Below are 7,611 nucleotides of genomic sequence, written 5' to 3'. Positions count from 1 at the left end.
GGCCCTGTGGTCTGGGCGCCTCGTCGCCCCACCTCGTATGCTCTTCGGTCTTCTGGAAGCTCCGTGGAAAAATAAGACCCTGGGCGTTGATTTCGTCCAGTTCCGAGAATATTTCCTTTGTAGGATTTCTAAAACCAAAAACAGTAGAAAACAGCAACTGGCTCTTCGGCATCTCGTCAATAGGTTAGTGCCGGAAAATGCGTATAAATGATGTAAAGTGTGTATAAAACATGTGAGTATTGTCATAAACTAGCATGGAACATAAGAAATTATGGATACGTTTGAGACGTATCAAGCATCCCGAAGCTTAGTTTCTACTCGCCCTCGAGTAGGTAAACGATAACAAGGATAATTTCTGAACTGACATGCTATCATAATCTTGATCAATACTATTGTAAAGCATATGAAGTGAATGAAGTGATTCGAAGCAATGGTAAAGACAATGATTAAACAACTGAATCATATAGCAAAGACTTTTCATGAATAGTACTTTCAAGACAAGCATCAATAAGACTTGCATAAGAGTTAACTCACAAAGCAATAAATTCTTAGTAGAAAGTTTTGAAGCAACACAAAGGAAGATATAAGTTTCAGCAGTTGCTTTCAACTTCAACATGTATATCTCATGGATAATTGTCAACACAAAGTAATATGATGAATGCAAATAAGTAAGTATGTAGGAATCAATGCACACAGTTAACACAAGTGTTTGCTTCTAAGATAGAAAGTAGTAGGTAAACTGACTCAACATAAAGTAAAAGAATGGCCCTTCGCGAGAGGAAGCATGGATTACTATTTTTGTGCTAGAGCTTTTATTTTGAAAACATAGAAACAATTTTGTCAACGGTAGTAATAATTCATATGTGTTATGCATAAGACATCCTATAAGTTGCAAGCCTCATGCATAGAATACCAATAGTGCTCGCACCTTGTCCTAATTATCTTGGATTTACATGGATTATCATTGCATAACATATGTTTCAACCAAGTATCACAAAGGGGTACCTCTATGCCGCACTGTACAAAGGTCTAAGGAGAAAGTTCGCATTGGATTTCTCGCTTTTGATTATTCTCAACTTAGACATCCATGCAGGGACAACATAGAAAACGAGATAATGGACTCCTCTTTTAATGCATAAGCATTCAACAACGAGATAATATTCTCATAAGAGATTGAGGATTAGTGTCCAAAGCTGAAACTTCCACCATGATTCATGGCTTTAGTTAGCGGCCCAATGTTCTTCTCTAACAATATGCATACTCAAACCATTTGATCATGATAAATCGCCCTTACTTCAGACAAGACGAACATGCATAGCAACTCACATGATATTCAACAAAGGTGTAAAAGTTGATGGCGTCCCCAGAAACATGGTTACCGCTCAACAAGCAACTTATAAGAATCAAGATACATAGCAACATATTCAATACCACAATAGTTTTTAAGGCTATTTTCCCATGAGCTATGTATTGCAAAGACAAGGAATGAAATTTCAAAGGTAGCACTCAAGTAATTTACTTTGGAATGGCAGAAAATACCATATAGTAGGTAGGTATGGTGGACACAAATGGCATAGTTTTTGGCTCAAGGTTTTGGATGCACGAGAAGTATTCCCTCTCAATACAAGGCTTTGGGCTAGCAAGGTTGTTTGAAGCAAACACAAGTATGAACCGGTACAGCAAAACTTACATAAGAACATATTGCAAGCATTATAAGACTCTACACTGTCTTCCTTGTTGTTCAAACACTTCACCAGAAAATATCTAGACTCTAGAGAGACCAATCATGCAAACCAAACTTTTTTTTTAGATAATAGGCAAAGATTTGCCCGACTTTAAATTAATAAAGCCATGAAGGTATCAAGGATTCAGATACAAACTGCTGGGCATTACAGCTTGGCCACACACGAAGAGGCACAGACGACTAAAAGTTTCAGGATGACAAGGTAAGGTGCAACACAAGAACACAACAAGGCCTCCATGAAGTCCTGGCCGTCCCAGGGACCCGCACCGTGGCACGGACTACTCCATCACGTCGACACTGGCTTGAGCGACGTGTACAGCTCCCTTAGCTCGCGTGCCATCCAGTTTATGCCCTCCTTTTCTCTTGACTTGCATTTTAGGCTCCACAGCTGCAAAAAAAATGATGATTTTGTAAATAATGTCAGCTGGGTTAGCAATAGTTTTCTTTTTCAATGGCAAGTTTATTGCGCACATTCCACAACGCCCAAGACTGGGCAAGGAAAAGGATCCACAATAGTCTTCTGGGGTAACCTGAGAAGCTAGAAAGGATGGCGTGAAATTGGGCGAAGTTGGCGGGGCGCCAGTTGCACCCGAGAAGCTGGCGCGTGACTGCCCACGCGAAGATCGCCAAGGAGCAGGAGAAGAAAATGTGGCTAGCATCCTCCGGCGCACCACACAGAGGACATTGACCATTGGACGGACCGTGGCGAGAAAGGATCTGCAACCCCGAGGGCAGTTTATCGAGCGCTAACTGCCAGGAGAAGATTTTGATTTTTAGCGGAACCGTGCCATCCCACATGTCTTTAAAGTGGGCAATAGTCGTGCCCTTCGAAAGCATAGAGTACATGGATTTCACTGAGTAGGATCCAGTTTGTTCCTGGTGCCAGGAGATCTTGTCTTGACCAGTGGTGAGATTCACCTCAGCCAAGATACTTTGGAGCTCGGCCCACTGCCGCAGACCCTCCGGATCAAGTGAGCGTCGAAAACGGACTTGCAGGGAGTTTTGAAAGAGCGCGTCAACGACCGAAATAGACTGGTTGTCGCAGATGGCAAATAACAGAGGGAAGGACTCTAGGAGGGGGCCCCTCCCGCACCACCAGTCCCTCCAGAAGTTGGTTCTATTGCCATTCCGCACCTCGTGCTTTGCGCCAACCTTGAAAAGATGTTTGATTTTGTGAAGGCTTTTCCAGAAAGGTGAACCTCCCTGACCTGATCCCGCAAACAGGTCGGAGGCGTCAACGTACTTAGCACGAATGATATGGGCCCAGATCGTGTCCTCATCCTGATAGAGCCTCCAAATCCATTTCAGAAGTAGCGCCAAATTCATCTTTTTGGTATTGAGCAACCCTAGGCCTCCAACTTCCTTGGGTCTGCACACGGCTGGCCGATTAACAAGGTGGTACTTCCTCTTTGGTCCCGCTCCTTCCCAAAAGAACTTAGAGCGGTGAGAATCGAACCTCGCATGAATCCCGTCATGGAGGAGGAACAAATCCATCGCAAACATTGGGAGATTATCTAGGCACGCATTAGAAAGAATGAGTCGTCCCCCTGACGACATCAACCTTCCCAGCCAAGGTTCAATTTTGATGGCGAGTTTCCGCACCAAAAAGAGCCACTGTTCCAGGGTTAGCTTTCTGTCGGAGATAGGAAGGCCCAGGTAAATGAAGGGGAAGGTGCCAAGCTTGCAGTTTAGCTTGTTAGCAATAGAAGATCGCTCTTCGAACCGCTGACCCAGCACAAAGACCTCGCTTTTGTGGTAATTGATCTTGAGCCCAGACATATCCTCAAAGCACATCAATAGGAATTTAAGATTGGCAATATCCTCATCCGAACCCTGGATGAGGATGAGCGTGTCGTCTACGTACTAAAGGTGGGAGATACCCCCGGGCAAAAGGTGCGGAACCAGACCGTGAATGTGTCCGGCCTTGGTAGCAGCAGAGAGAATACCAGACAGGGCCTCGCCAATGAAGTTGAAGAGCAGCGGTGAGAGGGGATCTCCCTGGCGAACCCCTCTCCTATTCCTGAAAAACGGCCCCACTTCACCATTGATCGAGATAGCAGTTTGTCCCCCAGAGACAAGTTGGGTAATCCTATGGATGTAGCCTTCGTCGAAACCTTTGCAACGTAGAACTTCCCCCAAGAAGTCCCAGTTCACTCTATCGTAGGCCTTTTCGAAGTCAAGTTTGAGAAGCACCCCATTATGCTTTCTCTTCCTCAGATCGTGGATAATTTCCAGCAACGCCAGCGGGCCGTCGAGGATGTTTCTTCCTTTGACAAAGGCAGTTTGATTGGGGGATAGAATTCTATGAGCAATCGGATCCAATCTAGAAGCGCAGGTTTTGGAGATAATCTTGAAGATGACGTTGATCAGGGCAATCGGTCTATACTGTGTGATCTAGTCTGCGCCCGGAACTTTCGGAATAAGCGAGAGGATTCCAAAGTTGAGTCTAGAGATGTCGATGCGCCCCAGCACAAAGTCATTGAGAATATGCAAAATGCCAAGTTTGACCTGCGGCCGAATTTCTTGAAGAAAGCAACAGGGAAACCGTCTCGGGCCGGTGGCGGTGATCGGTCTTCATGTCCTTCACAATGGCTTCGAAGCTGGAGTCTCGGAGAATGTGAGAGCCAGGGTTCACATTCTCCTCCTCTGCAGATCCGATCCATACCTATCCCAGGTATCCGGCGCCAGCCCACACATCGATGGAGCGACGAACCAAGCGGTGTTCCACGTAGAAGTCATACACGTGTCTTTGGATGAGCTTCGGGTCCGTGATTGTCCCGTCGTCCGTGACTAACGCTGAAATATTGCATTTTCCTTCTTCTACCATTGGCCACGGCGTGAAAATAGGCCGTGTTCGCGTCCCCACCGGAGCCCACCCGACTCTGCCACGCTGTCGCCGGTGCTCCTCTTCAATCCTATAAATGTGCAGCAGACTGCTCTTCCGGAGTGATATCTAGATGCCCAAGCGTCTTCGTCAGGACCGGATGTGTCGGCCATCACATCGAGCTGGGCAATCTGAGTCAAGAGAGCATTCTTTGTAGCCCTGGTGTCCCTACCCAGGTTCTCGGTTCCAGCCCCTCGAAATCTTGTCTAAGTCCCGTCGACATGAAGGACCACCGGTCAATAATGTCGCGGCCACCCACCTGGACAGCAGCTCGGCCCAGTTTAGTTGGACCGGCGGGACAAAGTCGGGCGCTCGAACCAGCTAGTTTCGAAGAAGAAGCGGTTGGAACGAACGGGGAAGCCCTCCCCGGTGTCAAAAACAAGCGGCGTGTGATCCGAACCCAGGCTAGTCTCGGCAGACAAAGAGCAAAGTGGGAAAATGGCTTCAAAAGATGCAGAAACAAACACTCGATCGAGGGCAGAGCGGACAGGATTGAGCTGATGGTTGGACCAGGTAAAGCGCGCCCCGGTGCGCGGGATTTCCCTAACGGCCCAAGCAGCAATACTATGGTTGAAGAGATCTATGAGCGTCCGAGTTAAGATTGTCGTTGTTCTTGTCTTCAGCGGTTCGATCAGATTAAAGTCACCACCCATGAGAATCGGAAGGTCACAGTTGGCAATTTTGACCGTAATCTCGTCCAGGAACCCCCTGGAGCGAGCGTGATCCGCAGGGCCGTAAATACCAATGACCTCCAACTTTTTCTTAGTAGCGCGGTGAAAGAGAGGCTGAGGAAGAATTGACCCCTGTCCATTCTCCCCACCTCAAACATACTGTCCCTAACTCCCAAGAGCATGCCTCCCGATTGGCCATTCGCCAGGAGCCAGGACCAGAAGAATTTCTCGCCAACTTCAAGGCTGGCAAGCTCGGCATCCGTGAAGTCTTGTTTAATGGTTTCTTGTAGCAGAACCAGATCAATGTGGTGAAGCCTGAGGTAGTCTTTGAGCAGGGTTCGCCTCCCCCTACGGCCGAACCCCCTGATATTCCAGAAGAGGGCCCTCATTGGCGAACCATGCTAAGCTCCCGTGCTTGGCGAGTTATCGGCCGGTGCCCAAGCTGGGGTAGGTGCAGCGGCGATTCGTCTCTTCTTGGGCGCAAGCTTCTTTGTTTTGCCTGTGACCCGAGCTTGGTTCCCCCTCGGAACCTCCCTCGGGACAAGTGTCTTCCTCCCTTTGGATAGTATCTTGCCCGCAAGGCCTCTTCCTTGGCTTTCGCCGCCTCCTCTTCAATCTTTCTTCTGGCTGAGAGCAATTCAGCTTGGGCACGTTCACGAGCTTGGAGCGGAGGCCACCGCTTGGGCAGGCGACCCCTCCGATGATTTGAACGAGGATGCAACTATCTCTAGCCACCTTAACAAGATGCTCAATCGAAGAATCTTGGAAAGCAACAAAGGGAGAGGGAGGTTGGTGTTACACGGGGCGGGCGTGGCGGACGACGGGGTAGCGGAAACTTCGGTGGAGCACTTGGACATGGAGTTCTTCTCGGTAGTGGCACGAATGGCACGCTCCAGAACCGGGCCTTCAGTTGCCCCTTTAGCTCTCGCACTTTTGCGCAGGGCTTCCGCCGGAGGGGCCTTGGATCGCGGCGCTCGAGCAACCGCTGCCCCCAAGGCTGGGATTGGGGCATCAAGCAGCGAAGTTGGCCCGAGGCGGGCGAGTCGTTGACCCATACCGGCATGCAATCATCGTGCTCATGTGCACTACTCGTTTGTATGGGAGCGGACAACGCGGCATGGCGATACGGTCGTTCGACGACAGTCGGACACCATGTCACTATGGCCGGTTTTGGAATCAACCAGGTCAGACTTTCTTCCACAGTCTACGGCTGAGGTTTGGTCATTAGTAATTAGCAGCAAAGTTGTAACTATATTTCTTGATGCAACCAACTTTTCCACGACCGAAAACCATCTGATCAATGTGCACTTCTTCATCTTTAAAACTGAAATTGTAGCCTTATTACCAAAAAAATAACTAATTTTTTATTGCCAGAAATCAGAATGTCCAAACCTAGAACTAAGTTTTTATATAATTTACGTAGAGAAATAAGAGTTCTTACACTATCCCGATCATTAAATACATGTCAATATTGCCACTAACTTTCTTTTGTGGGGTATTCCATAGTTTCGAGAGAAAACTCACATGTACAAGGTGCAATCCATTAGACTATATACACTTATGCAGGTAAAACATATTTTCATATTTAGTGTGACAACTGAACTCAAACTACATATATGCATGTCGCACATAGTGTAATAGCTGACTCAAAAACGAGAGAACAAATATGACGTCTCTCATTTAAAAGCATTTACATCTGGGATTAACAGACTTCATGGGCGAGGAAAATGGTGGTACCAAGTATTAACACATATATGGCTGACAAAAGAAAAAGTATTAACAAATATGACATGAACAATATCAATTTCATCTATGTGTTACCAGGAGATGTTCTCAACAACTCGCATTCACGTATGGATCTAGACATGGTATTTTATCCAATCGTTATCCTGGATTAGGTATTGTCAAAAACATTATGCTGTCGAGAAGAAGTATTATTAAGAATTACACTTGGTGCGGGTACCAATTTAAGGGACTTCTGAGGGAGGCTAAATGGTGGTATCAAAAGTATCAACACAAGCTATTAATGGACAAGATGCCTCGAGCAAGCAGAAAAATAAACGTTAAAACGGTGAGCATCTTTTCTTGCTTTCTTCTATATCCAGGCTAAGATGTGAACTACTGCTGGCTACAATAGGAACTAGGAGGTTTACTTAGAAGTTCTCTTATTTTAACCACATAATGGGTTGCTTTATAAGATTGTAAGTAAGTTCTCTATCCATGTGAATTATACATAATGGTTTAGTCAAATTTGTTAATTATGTGATGAGCGAATAGTGCTGAGACAACACTAAATGTTGCAAGTACTTGGT

This window comes from Lolium rigidum, chromosome 5 (genome assembly GCF_022539505.1).
Source record: "Lolium rigidum isolate FL_2022 chromosome 5, APGP_CSIRO_Lrig_0.1, whole genome shotgun sequence".
Taxonomy (NCBI): domain Eukaryota; kingdom Viridiplantae; phylum Streptophyta; class Magnoliopsida; order Poales; family Poaceae; genus Lolium; species Lolium rigidum.
Note: the sequence above shows the minus strand (reverse complement) of the source record.